The sequence below is a fragment of the Cupressus sempervirens genome, chromosome 4 (assembly GCF_028749045.1).
Source record: "Cupressus sempervirens isolate cs-2001-9-10 chromosome 4, ASM2874904v1, whole genome shotgun sequence".
Classification (NCBI taxonomy): Eukaryota; Viridiplantae; Streptophyta; class Pinopsida; order Cupressales; family Cupressaceae; genus Cupressus; species Cupressus sempervirens.
This window is the reverse complement of record NC_143121.1, coordinates 206,706,726-206,730,759: the sequence shown is the minus strand read 5'-3', so window position 1 is coordinate 206,730,759 and position 24,034 is coordinate 206,706,726. Positions and strand designations below refer to the sequence as shown.

At 35.8% G+C, this 24,034-nt stretch overlaps 1 pseudogene; it reads right to left on the bottom strand.

The window, feature by feature from the left end:
- Positions 1 to 4,748: 4,748 nt before the first annotated feature.
- Positions 4,749 to 24,034, bottom strand: part of LOC149560709 (putative beta-1,3-galactosyltransferase 2) — a 63,375-nt pseudogene continuing 44,089 nt past the window's right edge.

The following is a 24,034-nucleotide window of genomic DNA, read 5'->3' as shown; positions in this document are numbered from 1 at the left end:
AAAATAGTCAAATTAATCATCATAAATATGGTTTAGGATCAAATAATAGGTCTTAGAAGTGATTTCTTGATTAGATTTGATGAGGCCCTAGTTTTTTGCCTTGTTTGGTGAGGGTTTAAAAAAGCACATATAGAGAGTTGATGGGTTCAATAAAATTGAATAATCCTCATTTTAGGATCATATTAAGATACTTTACCAAGTTTTATAATTGGAAGATAATTATTTCATATAGGTCCTTTGTAAATGGAGGGGTTTTTATGCCCAAAAAGTGGCCCATAGTGTAACAACAAAGACTTGGTCCAAAACAACCATACCTCATATTTTGATATGCTATAGAGAATCAAAATGGTTATCCTAATCCTCAATCTATTTTCTTGATGTTATGGTAAAATATGGAGAAAGATGCAAGAAGACAACATTTGAGGGCTAATTAAGGCTTGCAGGTCTAGTAGGTTGAGATGATTGGTTTACCTTAGAGATATGCTCTTGGTATTTGGTAAAGTAGTTATTTGGGGTGTATTAGGGTATTAAAAACCATTATATTACTAAGAAGTCTTTGGGTAAGTCATTTACCTAATTTGGGAAAATTAAGCCCTAAGGTTGCATTTAGAAACCTTTGGGAAAACACATTGTTCGGAGTATTTTCTCATAGAACTTGGAAGGGCCCAACTTGCTTTAAATCACTTTGTTTAAAATTTTATATAAAGAAGATATGTAATCATACCCTAAAGATTTGATTGCAAGTGTAGAAGAGATACAATATGTAATTGGGTCCTAGAGCTACATTACAAGTTTTAAGTTCAATACATGTTGATATGTAGGGTATGTGTAGGATCATGGTGTGCCAAAAAGTGGCGATCAAAAAAATTTGTAGTTCTAAAATATCTCATACCATTTTAAAATCTATTCCAACATTTTCCCCATCCACCCTTATACTAAATGAAAACAATTAATATATTTATAAGGTCTACTATATCTTTTGATACCAAACATATATGGTCTATTTTTATGTGACTTTTACTTCAAACATATAGCTAACAACTTTTCTTTCACCAAAATTTGATGAAATGAAAAGGGTTTCTTAAGAATGTTCTTATATTTCCATAAATGTAAGGTTTGTCAAATTATGAGTTTATTAAGTAATTATTACTTATTTTCTAATGAAATTATGTATAAAGTACTGACTAACACACTACTTGAAAAATAACTATAACTTTCAAATGGAACAACATTTTTTAAATCCAAAAGATGCATCACATTCTATGTTTCTTCTACTGTAAGTAAAAAAAATGAAAAATTTCAAATTTTGTAGAGTTTTGAATTAGTTAAGGTGGTCAGCCACAAGAGTTTTTTTATTCCAAAAATACCAATGTCAAAAATAAATTAATTATTATTTATCTAAAATAAAAATAGCCAAAAATATGTGTCACATCTAGGCATGAGTCTACTACTTATACCTAAAATATTATTATTTGAGTTTGATTAATGTGGTCAGACATACGTCTACTTCTTATTTTTATTCTAAAATTTTTGTAATATTGCATTAAAATTTGAAATTTTGACCAATCAATTTTTATTTTTTTGAGATAAGTCCCAGTAGTTTAAAAACTAGATTCAATTTTCTAGAGATTCTTTTCTCTCAACCTTTTGATATAAAGTTGATAACAAGTAGAAAATTTCATGTCAAGTTGACATAACCTCGATTTTCTAATTTTTTATTACCAATTCAGAGCATAGTTTGGTTGACCATGATCCTGCACATACCCTGTAGTCAAGTCTCAAATACTTAACTATGATTGTGTTGAGAGGGTGATATTCAATTAGGTCTTCAAGACTGGATTTGTAGGGATGCAAGACTTAACCCAATGACATATGAAGATGCTTAAAGAGCTTGCAATCAATTCCTAGAGATTTGATTACAATATGTGCCTATCAACATAGAAGGATGGCTTATTGGTTGGGTCTTAAGGCCTGCCAACCACTTAGGCATGAGAAAACTTTGCAATCAAGTTTGTGAGACCCAATTCCATCTTGTTAATGCATGTAACTTATGACTTGTAATTGATTTCAAGGACCTTGACTACATATGAGAACTAAGACAATCTATTCACATGTTGAGATTCAAATATTGACCTATACACTAGTAACTATGAGGATAATGCAAGGGCATTCAAAGACAAGAAAAAAGAGCCTAAGTGATGCAACTGGTAAGGTACTAACATGGTAGATTGGGAGAGTACAACCTACAAGAACAACCTAACAAGGTTTGGCAACCCAAACAAGGCTTAAGACCCCACACTTGCACCTCAACAACAAATATTTCTTAATACAAGAAACCTACACTAGACATGGAACCAAGAACTTATACTTAGGAAATGATGTTCTTACATTAGAATAGGCATAACGACTAGAATTGAAGACCCCAAACTAAGAAAAGTAACATAGTTCCTTCATTAACCTCTTGGATTCCTGGTAGCCCAAGGAATGAGACTTAGGTCTTCAACATGCACACTTACCATGAAAAGAAAAGACTAACACCAAGATTACTTCCTACTTATGATTTACTATGAGATTGAAAAGTGGAAAGATCCCATTAGCAAGCAAATTGTCAAAACCCGTGGGGACAATAGTTAGACACAAGGGCTAATTAGGCCACATTTACAAAGGTGGTACCATTTAAAAATGTGCTAAAAACATGAGAACAATTAGGGATGTTGAGGAACGATCAAAATATGTTGATTATTGAGTTACAAACAATAATATGGAGTTTTGAGGCCTTAAAATGTTGGGACGATAGGTTTGTGTATTGATGCATACAAGGTATATGCATCTAGGGCATCATGTTTCTTCCTTCTCCCTACATCTTATCACTTGAAACCAAAAGCATATTAAAGTTCATTAAAAATAAAAGGATTCCACCAAAGGCCATAATTTTCCTATGGTGAAATCTCACATTCTATCTTGATTTCAATCAAAAACCCTTGAAACCCTTGAATTTTAGGTTGTTGGCACTAAAATAGGAATAACTTGAGTTCTACAACATTTTAAGACCTCAAATGAACTGCATTAGAAAAGTGATTCAAATATATATCCAACCATACCATGCAAAAAAAAGCCTAGAATGAAAAAAACAAGGTTCTTTTTATTGATTTCAATGCCAAAAATGTACATTGTACCTTACACCTACCTAAAAGGGCTATATGAAGGTCTTCTCCAACTGGTCCAACCATATTTTAAAGTTTGTGACTATTGGAGGAAAGATTAGAAGTATTTTTGCTTAGTTATGCAAAAAGTTGCAAAGTTGCATAGCAACTTTTGCACTTTTAATGCATTTTTTACATTTTAGTGCCTAAAAGGAATTTTAACCATTCAAATGAGTCTAGATTTACCCCACACAACTACTGGACCCTAGATTATAAGTATATGCATTCAAGTTAGATGAATTGTTCCCTTGTGACCTCATTGAGCGATGAGTTCATAATATACCCAATTTGCTAATGTACCACACAAAAGGGTTAAAGGTGAACCTAAGAGACCCAAACACCCTTGTTTCATCATTCCATGTGAGAGTGCTCCTGTACCACTAAGAGACATCGGCCACAATGCAAATGGATTTTTACATAGATTTATACTTAATTCTTACCAAGCAAACATCAAGAGCAACATATTGAAAGGTTATATTAAACAAAAATAATGTTGATGATGACCTTCAATCTACCTATGAACCCTTTTAAAGAAATTCAAATCTCAATATACTTCACTATTAAAGATGAAACAATATGTTCATTTTTCAATTCACTTTCTTATGTGTTCTTTACTCTTTTTTATCCCCACCTATATAATTCAAACTTCTACTACATGCAAAATACTTTCTAACACTTACAACTTGTTAAATGGGCTATCCCTTAGCAATTCCATGCTAGGGACCCTTCCCTAAGCTAGAGACCTATCCCTTAAGTCGATCATTTCTCTATTGTAATGTATGGCTTGAATTTTAGGCTAATTAGTGACTCTTCCAAATACATTGTGACTTCCTACACCCTAGCTATCACACCTAGGTCTAATGACCCTTATTGATGCAAAGCACATAGCCTACTTTTGCCACTTGGTTCTTAAACCTCTAAGGGTACCCAAACCCACTTCAAGATTATTTCTTGGTTACCAACCTTTGCCAAATGATGACCTTTACTTATCCAAGTGGACTTCACTCTCCTAAGGTCCTTCCCTTTTCCTAGGGCTCTTGGACAACTTGTATCAAAATATGGCTTTAGGGACACTTGCTCTCAACTAGATCATTTAAGGAAAAACATGTAAAAAGTTTTAAAGACTTCAAACATAGACTTGATTCATCATTTCTAAGACTAAACCCCTAGGATTTGTGCACTTTCAAGGCCGCAACACCTTCAAAGGATCAATATCCTAACATAGGCCTATAAATCCTAGTAGGTCAAAATTAAGTTTTCCTTGGAAAACTTTCAAACTTTCCAAAGGACAAGGCCAACTTATCACCTTTTCAAATAACTTTTACCTAGTTCTTGAAGACTCAATGAATTCTCAATTATCTTCAAATTAAAATATTACACAAATGTAAAAAATGTTAAATTTTTAAGATAGATATCAACTTTAAACAACATATAAAATGGCACTAGCTTTTTATGTAGAATTACCCATCTCAAATGAAAACAACAAATAAGTTCTACCTAGAAATCAAACACATGAACATCTAAAAAGTTATAACATGAAATATACTATTTAGATGAAACCATGAATGATGATAATGTACCTAGATTGACATGTACGTCATCATCAACTTTAACATAGAAATCAACATCCCATTTAGCGAGTGCTATAGAGAAGTAGATCTTGGTCCTTTCTGAGAGCTGATGGTAGCCTTCAACATGTTTGAGTCTAAGGATGGCATTATGTTCTACATCTTCTTCTTCAATTGCACAATCCAAAATACCACCTGGTGTAGCACTATGCCCAATCAAAAACCTTATCACTATCCCCTTCTCCTCCTCCAACTTCTTCAACTTTGCCCCTGCCATTCTCATTTCCCATTCCCAATTTTATTTTTGTAATTCAAACAAGACATAGTAATATTCAAATAAAAAAACTTACAATTGTTACACGTGTTTTAATTGAGTGTAGTTGTTGACCTTGTGGCATCCAAGTGTGTTAGAGAGAATCACATCATTTTCTATTTCTAAAAGAAGTGTTGATTCCCACCACAACAAATGCTTAATTGGCAAAAGATTTATTTTCTTTCTGCACTCCATTCATCTTCATTCCACTCATAACTCTTGCTATTCCTAATTCCATTTCCAATGAAGATATTGTTTTGTCTAATGACATGCATCACTCATGCCCCTCTATATTCTTCAAATGAATCTTAAAACTATCCATTACAATACCACTTATCCCAATAGGTTTAGCTAATTTAAACTTCTCATAAATTTATATATATCTTATATGATAACACATAGAAATTGAATCTAGCATTATAAGATGGGTTTTATAAGGTTATGATTCAAAAATAAAATAAAAATTGGAGTTTGTCTAAAATAATTATAAATGACAATAAAAATAAAAGATAAAATCATGTTAGACATAATATCATTATTGGTAAAAATGTTCCAAATGCAAAGAATTATTTTTTGAGCTTCTAACAATGATCAAGCGGCTTTTTGAATGGCTTGATGAGTCTTGGAAACTTCTCTTATTATATCCTTGCTTTCATTAGTTTCAATTTTTTGGTTACATGCATAGAATCATGACTCTACATCACAAAGCATTCACATTCTAACAATTTTCATGTTCTTTCATTACATTTTGATCTAAACAACAAATTCTAAACTTTCACTTATTCAAATGACTAATCTGAAAATGGGTCCTATTAAAGAATCTAATATAAATTCAAATAATGTATCTAAATTCTAAACAAATCAAAACATAAAATTTTTGATTTAAACTTATCTCATCACTTACACGTAATAACAATACCCACCTTGTCATGTGTATAGTCTTGGTGGAGAGGTTACAACATAGTATTTGGGTGAGGGATAGTCCACATTTAGTATGCAAATAACATACCAATGCAGAAACAAGCAAGGCAGAGGAACACAAAGAATTTAGAGGGAATGGTAGAAAGGGAAACTCAAACTCAACACAACTTCTTTTGATCTTCTAGACACCTAAATCTTTTCCCAAAGACCCCAAGACATTTAAATCTATCTAAAGACCTAAAAACTTCTTATTGCATACAAAATAACTCAAATTCTTCAAATTTGACCTTTGGTTCAATTTGGTATCTTGGCTTATAATGACACCAAGGATCCACTTGGCCACTCTTTCTCTCTCTCCCTCTCTCCCTATTCAATCTATTGAACCAATTGGATCTACTCTACATTTTAATGTCTCAAGTATCACCTCATGGTTTGAATTGTGAAATTTCCAAAGAATCTTATTATGTGGTTTTTCACCATATTTTATCAAGTGGACATTTGATGTGACAACAAGGTTTAAATAATGAAGAATCTTCCTCTCTATTTACCAATCCTTGAATAACCACAAGTTAGAGTTCTCCATAGAATATCATTTAAGCCATGTGTTGGTTACAATCACTGCACTGATATCATACTCTAAACTTCACCATCTATAATCGAGTGATCCAATTTTTGTTTGGCTTGGACACAATGACACAAATAAAAATCTATCCATTCTTTATTGTCTTTAGAAATAATAACTACAAAAATATGGCATGCAGTGACAAATGTACAAAATGTGGTCATTAATTCAGAAAATACTTAGGTAAAAGTTATAAAGTTACATATTAAAATCACAAAGAAATATAAATATATATATTACTAGGTTGTACTAGATCAAACAAGTGCTCAAATTCAATAGACAAATCCATCTCTAGCATTTCTAGTGCTTGTGGAGGATGATAGGTGTTAATTGGGTCCAAAACCCATATATCCCATTTGTCCACCCATTCAGTCGACTCACAGCCATCCCAATTGTCCTCTGCACATGATGGACAATAGCATGTCATTTTTCATGTTTCTATACTCCATGAACCTACATCAGAGCTTCTAAAAGATTGCAACTCACTTGATCCTATTAGTGTGCAACAATCCTCATATGGTGCAATGTTATCTATCAACCAAAAGAATATATGAACCGTAAACTGACCTTCCTTACCTGGACTCATTTTAGTGTTACACCATTGGATGATGGATTTTGCATCTATCAATATTGCTCCATCCTTTTACTTTAGTTCTTCATGAGATAAGGATCTTTTGATGCATGTGCCTACACCATTGTGGTCTCCCTTTCCATGACCAACCTCTGTGAAATTCAACATATATTGAATTCTACACAACCTATGCATCCTCCTCAACCAATAGAACATTCGTACATTCTTGAATTGAGATGTACAATTATCTAACCAAATAATGTGCTGATGATATGGTATGCCCATATTAGCCAAATCTCCATAAAGTAGTTGAAAACAACCATGTACAAACAACGTAGAATGTGATCAATCATCGCTGATGTAAAAATGTTACTCCCTCAAAATCTTTCTATCATCTTCTGCACTTGTAGATGAATGCATGAATTTTATGTGAATAAATATGGAAACTTGATGAGAAGTATAATACTTTCCTTTCACCTCATTTTGTGGTTGTAGTATGTAGTCCTCTATGAAGCCTACAATTCAAAAAATGGTATCCAGTGGAAACATATCCTTGTGCAACTTGAACTGCAAATCCAACCATCAAGCTCTACGTGTATGCCTTGCATACTCATAAATAATTTTTTCACAAAAAATATTCATGAACTCATACACTAGCATATTTTCAATTACTAAATCACATATTTTACCCTCTTTCCCATCTTTTAGAGCATATGTCACTATCTTAAATTTTTTATAATCTACTATTTCATTTCTAATTGCATGTGTACTATCCATATGTTCACAAGTTGATAAATTTTGCAAAGAACCACCAAATAAGCATGTACCATCCAAGCATGATGTCTTGTAAAATTTTTGGCCATCCCCTATTTCACATAAAATGTTGGATATTGATTCTCTTGAAGATCTTGGTGGATTATTCATGTCACAATCCTTCAAAACAAACTTAGAATGCAAAAACACACATATTTGCCAAAACCATCAAAATGGTTAGAAAATTCAATATGTATCCCACAACAACAAGTTGTGCATGTGTGATTTATCTTCACATAAAAAGGTTTGCTCATCTCAAAAAATCTCTGACTTATTTGAATTTGAAGATACATACCAATTAATTTTGCAAAAAAATGTGTTTGAGTTGAGTCGAAAAAATGTTTTGCATGTGGGTCGTGATTTTGGCTGCCAATCCTTCTTCTTAAAACATCTCTTTGATTAGGAGAAACATGTGTTATTTTTCCAACATTCTTTGATCAATAATTTCAAAGCTTCACTAATTTCTTTGTCCTTTTGTTTTAGTCTACCGCTAAATGTCCATAAGTCATTTTTTGTTGGATCTTCCAATATCTCACACCTTATCATGGTTCTCCTTAGAGTACCTCTACTAATTTTCAATGATTTTTTTGTCTTTCTCATGATTCAAGCTTTCCTCATTTTGGTACTTACTATTGTTGATATAAGTACTCATCTTGTGATATTACTATCATTGGTGTGTGGTTTAGAACCCACTTTTTCATAAGCACTCATTAGATTCTTTACAATACTTTTTTTTATTTGAATCATCCATCATTCTTAGGCCAAGAATATTCATAGTAGGCCTAAATTTCAAATTCCTCATCATTTCAACAAATAATTGGCATTGACCTATAAGATTTAATTCTTCAAAGAATAATGTCGACATACAATTGACTTTTCTTGGACAAGGATGCTTGCTAATCTTGTTAGGTATTGATTTCAAAAATGTTAGTATCAATATCAATCAAATATTTTGGTCTTCTAAAATGAATTATAGAAGGTGTTATATTCTCTTTTATTCCCTCAACATTTTGAACATTAACATAAAGTTGTGTGTTTTGCATGCCTTGAACCAAAGATTATGTGCCTTAGAAATAAGATGCAAAAGATGGAATATTACCTACTTGATATGTTGATGTTGTTCCTTCGACATGACATGGTGCAGTGTGTACATCATCGGATCTACAAATTAGCATCTCTTCAACATTAGAAGATGATATGACTCTAACATTGGAAGATGGTGTAGCTTCACAATTCAATTGTCTTCTTGAGCTTAATAGTCTTATTCATTCTCTTTCTCTTTCCAATTTTTCCTCTTTGTTTCTTTGTATCGGTGGTTCTTGTTCCTCTTTGAAAGTCTATTCTTCATTATTTCTTTGCTATTTTCTTTGTTCACATAGTAGTTTCATTTTATCTATTTTAATTACCAAATCTGCCTCCCTCTCTCCCTTTGTTTGAGTTTTTGGTTTCTTCCTTGGCATGATGATGATTTCTATATGTCAAATTATTCAAACATTTGAATTACTTATAATTTGTAAATTACAAATCATTTAAATACATATAAAAATTATAATTATTTGAATGAATAAAATATATATCAAACAACTTGCCAAATTTCTAACCATTTTCAAATAACAATTCACTCAAACATACAAATTTCAATGAATTCACTATATATTAAAAATGTCAAATTATAATCAAATTTGTCTCTATATATCAAAAAATAATATTTAAAAAGGTTTGCACTAACCTTTTCTATAGAGATAATATTCAAAAAGCCTTCAAATAGCATATCCAATGATTGAATTCGATGTTTGCTAGCTTTAAAAAGTCTTCAAATACTATCTACTAACTTCCAACAACTTGAAACCTGTGTTTCTTGTCAAAACAACAGAATGCACAATAGACAAAAAGTAGAATATGGATCAACAAGTACCAAAACTTGCTTTATAACTATTTTTTGGTGATTTTACATAGTGCAAACAAACTATAGCATGTACACACTATAAAGTGTGCACACACTATAGTGCATATGCACTATGTGAAAATAAATCTCTCCCTAGCCCACCATCCCCCATCCCCTAATCTCTCTCTCCTCTCCCATTCCCAACTCTCTCTCACTCTCTCTCCTTTCTCATACTCTACTCTCTCTCTCTCGGTCTCCCTCTCCTACTCCCTCTCCCATCATCTACTCTCTCACTCTCTCCCTCCAATCCCCTACTCTCCCAATCTCTCTCCTCTCCCATCACCTACTCTCTCTCACACTCTCTCCTCTCCCATCCCCTACTCTCTCTCGCTCTCTCTCCTCTCTCATGATCCCTTTCTCTGTTGCTCTCCCTCTTCCACATTCTCCCTCTCTAACAGCCTACTCTCTCTCTCCATCCCCTACTCTCTCTCCCCTCTCCTATTCCCTACTCTCTCTCTCCTCTCCCATCCTTGACTATGTCTCCTCTCTCATCCCCTACTCTCTCTCCTCTCCCATCCCCTACTCTTTCTCGCTCTCTCTCCTCTTTCATCCCCTACTCTCTCTCGCTCTCCCTCACCTACTCTCTCTCCCACCACCTACTCTCTCCCTCACTCTCTCCCATCCCCTACTCTCTCTCACCCTCTCTCCTCTCCTATCCATTTCTCTCACTCTCTCTCCTCTCCCATCCCCTAAACTCTCTCAATCTCTCTCTCCTCTCCCATCCCCTACTCTCTCTCTCTCCCTCTCCTATTCCCTCTTTGACTACCTACTCTCTCTCTCTCTCTCTCTCTCTCAGGCTACTCTCTCTCTTTTCCCCCCTCTCCCATCCCATACTCTCTATCTCACTCACACACTCTTATCCTCCTCTCTCTCAGTCTCCCTCTTCCACTCCCTCTCGCATTAGCTACTATCTCTCTCCCATCCCCTACTCTCACTATCTTTTCCATCCTATTCTCTTTCTACCACCCCCTACTCTCTCACACACTCTCTCCCATCTCCTACTCTCTCTCTTACACACATTTTCATCCTTCTCTCTCTCCCTCTCCCACTCCCTCTCCTACCACCCACTCTCTCTCTCTCTCCCATCCACTACTCTCTCTCTCTCAGGCTACTCTCTCTCCCCTCTCCCATCCCATACTCTCTCTCTTTCACACACACACACACACACTCCCATCCCCCACTCTCTCTCCTCTCCCATCCCCTACTTTCTAGATATCTCATAGATACTTCCATCCTCCCTCTCTCTCTCCCTCTCTGACTTCCTCTACCACTACCTACTGTATCTCTCTCTCTCTATCTCTCTCTCTCCCTCCCTCTCCCCCTCTACTCTCTCTCCTATCCCCTACTCTCACACTCTCTCTCTCATCCCTTACTCTCTCTCACACTCTCTCCCATCCCGTACTCTCACTCTCTCTCTCCCATCTCATACTCTCTTTTCCACCCCTACTCTCTCTCACACTCACACTCTCTCCCATCCCCTATTCTCTCTCTTACACACATTCCTATCCCCTCTCTCTCTCCCTCTCCCACTCCGTACTCTCTCTCTCCCATCCCCTACTCTCTCTTTCACACATACATAGTCCCATCTCCCCCTCTCTCTCTCCCCTCTCCCATCCCCTACACTCTAGATCTCTCACACACACTCACATCCCCCCTCTCTCCCCCTTTCCCACTCCCTCTCCCACCACCTACTCTTTCACTCTCACTCTCTGCCTCTCTACTCTCTCTCTCTTTCCCATCCCCTACTCTCACTCTCTCTCCCATCTCCTACTCTCTCTCACACTCTCACACTCTCTCTCATCTCCTACTCTCTCTTACACACACTCACATCCCTGCCCTCTCTCTCCCTCTCCCACTCACTTTCCCACTACCTACTCTATCTCCCCTCTCCCATCCCCTACTCTCTCTTTCACACACACAAACACAATCATTCCCTTATCTTTCTCTCTCTTCTCTCCCATCTCCTACTCTCTCACTTTTTCTCATTCTCCCACTCTCTCTCCCACCACCTACTCTCTCTCTCTCTCTCTCTCTCGCTCTCTCTCTCTCTCTCTCTCTCTCTCTCTCTCTCTCTCCCTCTCTCTCTCTCTCTCTCTCTCTCTCTCTCACACACACACACACACATTCCCATCTCGGCTCTCTCTCTCCCTCTCCCACTCCCTCTTCCACCACCTACTCTCTCTCCCATCCCCTAATCTCTCTTTCACACACACACACACACACACTCCCATACCCCTCTCTCTCTCCTCCCCTATCCCCTACTCTCTCTCCCCTCTCCTAGCCCCTACTCTCTCTCTCTCACTCACACACTCTCATCCTCCTCTATCTCTCTTGCTCTCCCTCTCCCACTCCCTCTCCTATTGCCTACTCTCTCTCTCTCATATCCCCTACTCTCACTCTCTCTCGCATCCCCTACTCTCTCTACCACTCCCTACTCTCTCTCTCTCTCAATCTCACACTCTCTCCCATCCCCTAATCTCACTCTCTCTCCCATATAATACTCTCTCTCTACCACCCCTACTCTCTCTCTCTCCCATCCCCTACTCTCCCTATTTCACACACTCCCATTCCCCCCCCTCTCTCTCTTCTTCTCCCCCTAACTCTCCCACCACCTACTCTCTCCCACTCTCTCTCCCATCCTCTACTCTGTCTCTCCGATCTCCCATCCCCTACTCTCTCTTTCATAGAAACATACTCCCACCCTCTAGCTCTCTCTCTCACTCTCTCTCCCATCCCCTACACTCTAGATCTCTCACACACACTCCTATCCCCCCTCTCTCTCTCCCTTTCGTGCTCCCTCTCCCACCACCTACTCTCTCTCATTCTCTCTCTCTTACACACACTTCCATCCCCCCTCTCTCCCCCTCTCCCACTCCGTCTCCCACTACCTACTCTCCCTCTCAGGCTACTCTCTCTTCCCTATCCCATACCCTCCTCTCTCTCACATATGCACACTCACATCCTACTCTCTCTTTCTCTCTTGCTCTCCCTCTCCCACTTTGTCACCCATCACCTACTCTCTCTCTCCCCCATCCTCTACTCTCAATCTATCTCTCCCATCCTGTATTCTTTCTCTACCACACATACTCTCTCTCTCTCTCCCCTCTCCCATCCCCTACTTTCTCTCTACCACCCCTACTCTCTCTCACACTCTCACACTCTCTCCCATGCCCTACTCTATCTCTCTCACACACACATTTCCATCCTCCTCCTTTCTCTCTCTCTCTCCCCCCCTTACACTCCCTCTCCAACTGCCTACTCCCTCTCTACCATCCCCTACTCTTAATCTCTCTCTCTATCCCATCATTTACTCTCTTTGCCACCCCTACTCTCTCTCTCTCACTTCCTCCCTCTCCCATCCTATATTCTCTCTCTATCACCCCTACTCTCTCTCGCTCACTTCCTCTCTCCATCATCCCCTACTCTCTCTCCCCTCTCCCATCCCCTACTCTCTCTCTCTCTCTCTCTCTCTCTCTCTCTCAAACACACACACACACACACACACACCCATTCCCCCTCCTATCTCTCTCAATCTCACTCTATCTGTATCCTTCCCTCTCCATGCACTATTTAGGTCTCAATAGTGCATGCACACTAAAGTTCACATGCATTATTAAGACTTCAATTTAAAAAGCTTTAAATAGGGTGTGCACACTATAGCATGCACACACATAGGGAACATGTACTATTCAAATTTTTACATTCTACCAAGCCTAAGGTTTGGTTTTTCCTTGGGGATCCAATCAAAAGATTTTACTACAAACATACAAAAAATGATTGATTTTTCTTGTGTGCTCTCCTTCAAGTTTCTTCGTGGTTGAGCATCGATAAAATCAGGTTACATGACATTGTAGGTCTCTATGTTAGCTATATAACCATATAATTTATTTTTTATTTGAACTATTTCAAGCCTTTCATCTATAATTTCTCTTGAATGTATGTCCATTTTTTGTAAAAAACCAGCATGTACTAATTGGGCTATAGATTTTAGCTCATTCATTAAATTTTGCAACAATTTTGTTTTTTAGAAACTAGACTCCATTCTACACACTTTGAAAAAAGAAGTTTTGATTTTAGATTAGTTTTTAATCATTTCTAGGGGGAGCACATAGATATTTCATATTTTTGGAATGTGTCTAATTATAAAATTCATAAAAAAAAATACACATTATAAAATTACCCAAAAAATATGGATAAACTATATAATGTTAGGTAAGTTTTGACCAGAGTGATTAAAGAATTTCAAAAAAATGGTTAAAATTTTAGGGGGGCTACACTTTGTACCATGTTATATTTTTTTGGAATAAATAGTACCACTTTCTGTGGCCCCCTTTTTTGAGGACCTAAGACTAAACCATTTTGAAAAAAAATTAGTAGTTTAGAAACTAGATTCAAAGGACTACTACTTTTTTTTTTTTCATATCTTAAAATCTTGAGCATAACTATCTTCTAATTCTTGTTGAAGTTCAGAAATTGCTGATTTCAGAAAATAGGTGTCCACTTATACCCCCCATTTGGCACCACAACTTGGTGCACTTACCCTTAGTGCATTATTTTGTATGTACACTACACTTAAACTTCCATTTCAATTTTTTCCTTCTTTTACTTGATAAATGTTGTATTATACTTTTTTTGGGTGCACAAACATATGCACCCTTTACATTGTCAAAAATTCTACTTGTACAATCTATTAGAATGGTTTAGTAAAATGAGATAGACAAAAGATGGTAAATTTTAAAAATTGAATGATATTTTTCTTGAAAAACATTTATGTTTAATAAATTCAATTTTACTTTTCTCAAATTCAAACATGATATATTTTCTATATTCAATTATTCATCTCTCTAATAACAGGAAACACTCTCATTAAATTATAATTATAATTTTTGATTTAAAAGTCAAGTTTTTCATTGCAATTGTGTATTTAGTTTAATATTTAATAATTTTAGGATATGTGCAAGATCATGAGGGGCCAAACTATGGCCTTAAGTGACAATAAAAAAATCAGCACATCAGTGTTAGTCAAATTGACGTGAAATTTTGAACTAGTTATAAAGATTATATCAAAAAGTTGTAAGAATACAATCTATAGAAAACCAAATGTAGTTTCTAAACTATTAGACCTTTTCTAAAATAAATTAATTTGATTTCAAACAATTCTAGATTCATTGAAGTAGTACAAAAATTTCAAAAAAATAAGAAGTAAGTGTGCATCTATCCACCTTAATTATAATCAAATGATAATGTTTTTATATAAGATCCTAGATATAAGAACTAGACATATGCCTAGATGTGATGCATATTATTTTATAATTTTATTCAAAATAAATAATTAATTATGAATTTTCTACTACAATAGTGTTTTAATAAAAATAACTCTATGTATGGCCTTCTTAACTCATTCAAAACTTTACAAATTTGAAACTTATTTATTCTTTCCTCATAATACAAAAAAGATAGAATGTGATGCATCATTGGTATCTCAAAAAGGTTATAACTTTTGAAAGATACATATTTTTTCAATCAATATGTCAAGTAACACTTTATTGATAACTTTGTTAGAAAAGAAGTAATAAATACACACTGAACTCATAATTTGATAGCAATTATATTAATAGAAAGATGAGTACAAACTTAATAAACCCTTTTTATTTGATCAAATTTGGATTAAAATGAATGTTTTTCATATCACCACTTTTGGGCTCCTCATTAAATCTTAATTTAATTTTTATAATTAGATGTGAAATAATTTATAGAAACTTTTAATGATCGATAAGATATTTTATTAATGATATAATATTTTTTCACTTTAAAAGTAGATTCTGTATTATATATTTGAAAAGATCAAAATAAATATCACTATGATAATGTCACTTAAATAAATTTGGTTAATATAAATTATTAAATTAATGATGATATAGTTTTTTCACAATAGAAGAATGCCATTTTAGGATATTTTTTTATTTTTAAAATTAAAGTTTCTACTTGTTAATTACAATAACATGGAGCATATTATTTAATTTGAAATCTTAATTTAATTTCTATAATCATATGATATAAATATTGTCTATAATTTAATACAATTTTGCCTTTATATAAGATGATGAAATCTACCACAAATGATTTTTCCAACATACTAATTATCAGTGACAGGTATATAGAAGAAAAGTGGAAAGAATATTTAGAGCTTGCAGTATATGTGTGTAGGAGTAGACCAAGTAAGTATCTAGCAAATCTAATAAACAAAATAGAGAAGATCTGCAAGTAGCAGGTAAGTTTTTGTACCTCCTCAAAGTCATCAATTTATTTACATTGAAAAAATAGAGAAATTAGGGATAAAATAGTTTCAATACCAAATTGTTATTAGAAAGGTTATGTAGTTAAATTTCAAGATCGGGTGCCTAGTTAGAATGAGGAAAAAGAACATTTAATACCTACTTGGTTTGAATGCAAAAATCTACCAATAGAAATTAAGTATTTACATACTCTTATTAAAATAGGTAAATCACTGGGCAAACTTATAGATATTGACTCAAATTATGATAAAACTAGCAATGTTAAATTTTTAATAGATGTAGTATCAGACCAAGGGAAACTAAGATAAAAAAAAAGATTATAACAAATAGATTCATCTATGATTTAGAATTTACAAGATATGAAGGAAATGTTAATGGTGTCATTAGACCCAACCTAAGCATAGACTTCAAAATTATCAATCTAAAAGAAATAATAAAAAGAATCAACATTAAGGAATATAGGGATCATAGGAAAAAGGAATCATATAAGAACAAAAGCAAGAAGGAAGGAGAAGAAGAAAGGGAAAATGGCATAGGATAGAACACCCAATTAGAAAGAATAATATTAGAAGGGTAGAGAATAGAAAAATGGAGACAAGAATATGAAATTGAATTAGAAAAGAGAGAAAAAAACTACATAAGGGCTCATCAATAGTTGTAGCTCTAAAGGAATGCAAAATATGTCAAAATGAGAATAATATATTAAAAGAAATAGAAAGGAGCATTCAAGAGTGGTACAAAATGACTCATTATATAATGCTCTTATAGATGGATATTGAAGATCAGGTTATGTTAGGAGAACAATACCATCTGGAACATAAATTTAGAAAATTTGATGCAAGAGCATCCAGAGGTATAAGGGCAATCCTGTGTCACAGACAAAAATGTACTTAGACTTAGTTTCTGTTTCATGTGTTTTCATTTCTAGATACCCATTTGGGTCAAATAAAGGTTCCAACTCTCATAGTTCCACTATCAGTGTTCTAGGATAGAGTATTTGAACACCTTGGGATACGTGGAAATGCCAAAAAAAATAAAAGTATGTAATTGGTCCATCATTTTGGTAAACTAGAAGGTGTAAATTGGCTAGATGAATTTAATTGTAATTTAGAGCATTCCAGAAAAAGAATCAGGTCAAAAGGCCCCACAGTTTGAAAGTTATTAGAGTTTTTCAAGTTTTGGAGACCTCATAAGAATGCTTCAAAGTCAAGTTAGAGGCATTAAATGACCTCAAAAAAGGTTGAAAAATGGGGGATGAGTGAAGCTCCTCCATAGGGCTATAGAGCACTTCAAGAGCTTTTTCGAAATGTAAATGGTTCATCAATCGAAGCTACGGTTCAAAAGTTATGCCTCCTGAAAGTTTGGTTACCATTTCTAGATTCTTCTAGATTTGTGTCGACTTCTAACGTATCTTCTAGAGCCCTCTATTTCGTCAATGGATTCCTACTAGCACTTTCTAGAATGTATTCCTAGTCCTTAACCCTTTGGGGTCTATTTAAGGAGATTTTTGGCATTGTAAAAGGCAGTTCAGAGTGGAGTTTGAGAGGAGGTATTGAAAGGAGAAATTATCTCCAGAGTTATGCTATTGTAAGCCCTTAGGGCATGTTTTGAAGTCTATTTTCTCTGTACTAGATGTATTAGCTTATTTAAAAAGTTAATAAAATTTCCCTTTCTTGTTGTTTCCATTTTGTGTTTGGGTTGTGTCCCCATCAAGTGGTATCAGAGCTAGTTTTCTTGAGTGTGTAGATAGAGTGCCAACTGTGAGGCAGTTTGCACCAGGACTCTGTGGTTGTGGGTTTGAGTTAGAAGATGCCTCCATGAAGAGAGCATGGTGAAAGGGCTGGAGCTATTAATCCTAAGGAGGTTAGAGCCCTCCAAAGGCAGGTACAAGCATTGTAGGAGGAGCTCCGTAGAGGAACAAATGTGGCCGCAGGTGATGAAAGTTAGGATGACAATGAAGAAGATGAAATTGGACTAGAAGGGGAATTTGACAGGGAATTCTAAATCAAGAAGAGGAAAGTCTTTTTAGGGCCATTACTAAGTTTGGTAAAAGACCTACAATTGAAGTGGGTGTATTTTCAAGAAATCTAAAACCAGATGAGTTGATCGATTGGATCAATGAACTGGAAGAATACTTTGAGTATGAGGATATCAGGGACCTACATAGGGTTAAGTTTGCAAAGGCCAAACTAAAAGGCCATGCCAAAATCTGGTGGCAATAGGTTCAATTGGAAAGAAATAGAAGAGGAAAGAAGAAGATCACAAGGTGGGATCACATGGTGGACAAATTGAAGAAGTAGTTCATTCCTGTGGACTACGAGCTTGATTTGTTTAAGAAGATGCATGGATTAAAGCAAGTAGGAAGATTAGTCCAAGAATATAAAAATGAGTTTTACCAACTCTTGATTAGAGCAGGGCATGCACAAGCAAATAAGGAGAAGGTTTCTCATTATATCAGTGGGTTGCGACCTAGCATCCAGGAGGAATTAAGTCTGGTAAGAATAACTAACATTGAAGAGGCATACTAGTTTTCCCTATGATTTGAAGAGAAGCTAAATAAAAGGTTTGAAGGAAGACAAAGAGGGTGTGTTCAAGGAGGAAGAGGAAGTGGTAGGTCATCTGGAGGCCACAATGAAATCCAAAAGAAAAATGAAGATGTGGGTACTAGCAGGAACCAGAGGAATGAGGGTTTCAACCGCTCTCATGATGAAGACTTTGGAAATTAGAGAGGAAGAGGTAGAGGACATGGACAAGGAAGAGGAGGCTTCTGTGGTACCTATTTCCATTACAATGAAGAAGGTCATCGTGAATTTGAATGCCCTCAATGACAAGGAAGGACAGATAGGAGAGCTAAGGGTCAAGCTAGGGTTGCTCATGTGGATGAGAATGCACAATCATCACATTCAGAGGATGCAAAAAGAGGAGAGACCTTGGTAAATGAAAGGGTCCTACTAAGTGGTGAGATTGAACCAGGGCAACGGAGGAGTTTGTTCCGTACCAGATGCAAGTGTGAGGATAAATGTTATGACGTGATCATTGATGGTGGTAGCACAAATAACTTGGTATCAGAGGAGATGGTCTCTAAGCTAAAGCTCAAGAGGGAGAGACATCCCCAGCCCTATCAGATTGCTTGGGTGAAAGATGATCATAAGGTCCTGGTAAATGAACAATGTTTAGTAAAATTCAAAATTGGGTGTTACCATGATGAAGTTCTCTATGATGTTATTTCGATGGATGTTTTCCATCTATTGTTGGGTAGACCATGGCAGTTTGATAGACATGCAGTACATGATGGACATGCAAACACATACTCTCTGACAAAGGATGGAGTTCACCACAAATTGAAGCCCATGAAAAAGGAAGGTGAAAAGGTATGTAGCAGTGCTAGGATTTGTCTTGTTGATGGAAGGAAGTTTTTAGATGGCATGAAACATCAGCATATGTGCTATGCTTTGATTCCTAAGAAAGATAAAGAAGGTAGTAGTGAAATACTACTTGAAGTTTTAGATTTACGAGGGGAGTTTGGAGATATTATCTTTGATAATTTTCCAGAAGGATTGCCACCTATAAGGCAAATCAGTCATCAGATAGATCTGATTCCAGGAGCTAGTTTGCCTAACAAGGCTGCTCACAAGATGACTCCTACTAAAACCGAGGAGCTAAATAGATAGGTTTAGGAGCTATTGAGGACGGGCTTGATTTGGGAGAGCCTAAGTCCATGTGCAGTACCTATAGTACTCGCACCAATGAAGGATGGAGAGTGGAGGATGTGTACAGACTCTTGAGCTATAAATAGGATAACTATCAAGTACCAATTTCCTTTGCCAAGAATGGCTGGTCTTATGGACTGCTTGAGTCGAGATCAATACTTCACAAAGATAGTTCTCAAGAGTGGTTATCACAAGATATGGATTCAAGAAGGAGATGAGTGGAAAATAGCCTTCAAGACCAAGGAGGGTCTTTATGAGTGGTTAGTCATGCCCTTTGGATTGATGAATGCCCCAAGCACCTTCATGCAGCTCATGAATGAGGTACTTAAGAAGTTCTTGGGAAAATTTGTTATTGTTTATTTGGATAATATTTTAATTTTCAACAAGACTTTGGAAGAACATTTATTGCATATTTTTAGTGTCCTTGAAAGGCTAAGGGAAGAGAAACTGTTAATTAATCTAAAGAAGTGTATCTTTGCAAAAAGAGAGTTAGTCTATTTGGGGTTTGTTATATCACCTGAAGGTCTCAAAATGGATCCAGAGAAGGTAAAAGCCATCTTGGAATGGTCTACTCCAAGGTTTGCTACTGAGGTAAGATCATTTCATGGTTTGCTTAGTTTTTACAAGAAGTTTATTAAGAATTTCAGTGGCATATGTGCACCCCTAACTGATACAATAAGAGGGGATAGAAAAGAGTTCAAACAGACTGCAGCAGCTGCGAGAAGTTTTGAATTGCTAAAGAAGAAGGTGATAGAACAACCTATGTTGGCACTTCCAAATTTTAGAAAAGTGTTCTAGGTGGATTGTGATGCTAGTGGCAGTGCTATTCGGGCTATATTAAGCCAAGAAGGTAAGCCTATTGCATATTTTAGTGAAAAATTGAATGATGCAAAGAAGAAGTATTCTGTTTATGATCAAGAGTTCTATGCAATAGTTTAGGCCTTAAATAAATAGAGGCATTATTTATTACCAAAGGAATTTTTTTTGTATACTGATCATTAGGCATTACAGTACCTAAATAGCCAAGGTAAATTGAATTAGAGGCATATGAAGTGGGTAGAGTTCTTGTAGAGCTATACATTTATGTTGAAGCATAGAAACGAAAAATCTAACAGGGTTGCAGATGCACTAAGTAGGAGACAGTTGTTGCTTACAATAATGCAGGTTGAAGTAGTTGGGTTTGATGAACTCAAGAATTTGTATCCTGAAGATCCTAATTTTGCTGAAGCATGGAAAGCTTGTAAAGAGCCTGTTGCTATAGATAGAACTAATTGGTTAGACTATCTAATTCAGGATGGTATGTTATTCAAGGGCAGTCAATTATGCATTCCAAGGAGTTCCATGAGGGAAAATATGATTAAGGAGAAACATAGTGGAGGGATGGCAGGCCACTTTGGTCGAGATAAGACCATTTCCATTCTTACATAACATTATTTTTGGCCTCAAGTTTCACAGGATGTGAAGAAGTTTGTACAAAGTTGCCAAGTTTGTCAAGTTGCCAAGGGATTTAGCCACAATACTAGACTATATCAGCCATTGTCCATTCCAAAAAAGCCATGGGAGGACATAAGTATGGATTTTGTTCTTGGATTGTCGAGGACACAAAGGGGTAATGAGTCAGTATTTGTGGTGGTTGATAGGTTCTCCAAAATGGAACATTTCATTCCATGCCACAAAACTCATGATGTTGTCCAAATTATAGACTTGTTTTTCAGAGAGGTGGTGAGACTACATGGTCTCCCAAGGAGTATAGTTTTTGACAAAGATACAAAATTTGTGGGGTATTTCTAGAGGACATTGTGGAAGAAATTGAAAACAGACTTGAAATTCAGTTCCACACATCACCTGCAGACTGACGGCCAAATAGAAGTCTGGGCAATTTAATGAGATGTTTAGTTGGGGATAAGCCCAAGGGATGGGATTTGATTCTACCACAGGCAGAGTTTACTTATAATAACTCTGTAAATAGGAGTACTAAAAAATCACCATTCCAAATTGTATATAGAAGTAGCCCAAGGACTACACCAGAATTGAGGAAGATAGAACAAGGGGAGAGGACAAGTGCTGAAGCTGAAGAATTTGCTGAACATATCAAGCATCTACATGAGGAGGTTCAATCGCACATTACCAAGATGAATCAAGAGTATAAAACTAGGGCTAATCAAAGGAGAAGACATAAGGAATTCCAAGTAGGGGATCTAGTCATGGTGCACTTACGAAAAGAAATATTTCTAGCTGATACTTACAACAAGCTGAAAATGAAGAAATTTGACCCCTGCAAAATTTTGAAGAAACATGACTCAAAAAATGCATATAAGGTGGAGCTGTCAGATGGTATTCACATTTCTCCTATTTTCAACATTGCAGATTTAACAGAGTATCATGATGATGGTGCAGATGAGGAGTTGGTGTTAGAGACATGTCCAATTCCTGCTTCTAAGAAGGAGATAGGAGACATTCTAGATCATCGAGTGGGTAGGAGTACCAGAAATAGGTAGTATGAAGAGTATTTGGTCAAGTGGAAAGGACGATCGATAGAGGACTCAACTTGGATTTCAGTAGCTGAGGTTTCCCATTTGAGATTTCCTCTACCATTCATAAAGTGATAGGGTCACTTTTCAATCTACCTTGGGTGTCTGATGCAGGAGCATCCAGAGTTATAAGGGCAATCCTGTGTCACCCAAAAAAATGTACTTAGACTTAGTTTCTGTTTCATGTGTTTTCATTTTTAGATACCCATTTGGGTCAAATAAAGGTTCCAACTCTCATAGTTCCACTATCAGTGTTCTAGGATAGAGTTTTTGAACACCTTGGGATACATGGAAATGTTGAAAAAAATAGGAGTATGTAATTGGGCCATAATTTTGGTAAACTAGAAGGTGTAAATTGGCCAGATGAATGTAATTGTAATTTAAAGCATTCCAAAAAAATAATTAGGTCAAAAGGCCCCACGGTTTGAAAGTTATTGTAGTTTTTGGGTTTTGGAGACCTCCTAGAATGCTTCAAAGTCAAGTTAGAGGCATTAAATGACCTCAAAAAGGGCCAAAAAATGGGGGATGAGGAAATATCATCCATAGGGCTATAGAGCACTTTGAGAGCTTTTTGAAAATGTAAATAGTTCGTCAATCGGAGCTACGGTTCAAAAGTTATGCCTCCCAGAAGTTCAGTTACCATTTCTGGATTCTTCTAGATTTGTGTCGACTTCTAACATAGCTTCTAGAGCCCTCTATTTTTTCGGTGGATGCCTACTAGTAGTTTCTAGAATGTATTCCTAGTCCTTAACCCTCTGGGATCTATTTAAGGAGATATCTGACATTATAAAAGGCAGTTCGGAGTGGAGTTTTAGAGGAGGTATTGAAAGGAGAAATTATCTCCAAAGTTATGCTATTGTAAGCCCTTAGGGCATGTTTTGAAGTCTATTTTCTCTGTACTAGATGTATTAGCTTATTTACAAAGTTAATAAAATTTCCCTTTCCTGTTGTGTCCATTCTGTGTTTGGGTTGTGTCCCCATCAGAATTACTTATGGATCAAGGGGAAAATGAGGAGTGTAAAAATAAATAAATTGATAATGTAGAAAATATGGATATCAACTTGACAAACAACCCAAAGGTAGACAAATTAAGAGAGGTCAATTGTCAGAATCCTTAGGATGGAAAGAATATCTTAACTAATGAAAATATAGACAATCAAGAAAACATGGCAATGGAGATCATAGATAAGGTACTTATTAAACTAGTAGAAATCTCAAGGGAAGGAGAAATCTCAATCCTAGTAGAAGACTCAAAATATTGGAGTAATATAATAATTAGAAAAAAAGAAAAAAAAGAGATACTACAAATTTTTGCAGACACCAATAGATGGGCAAGACATCTTTAGCATAAAAACTAATGAAGATGTAGACAAATCATAGGATTTTCTAGTACCTCTAGAAGTAGAAGATTTCCTAGAAGCTCAAGAATAGGGGGAGAAATCAGAGGATTACACAAATATAGAACAGACAGGGGGCATGCAGAATTGGGAAGAAATTGGTTTACTAAATGTAACACCTATAGCATAGGAAAAGCCTAGCTT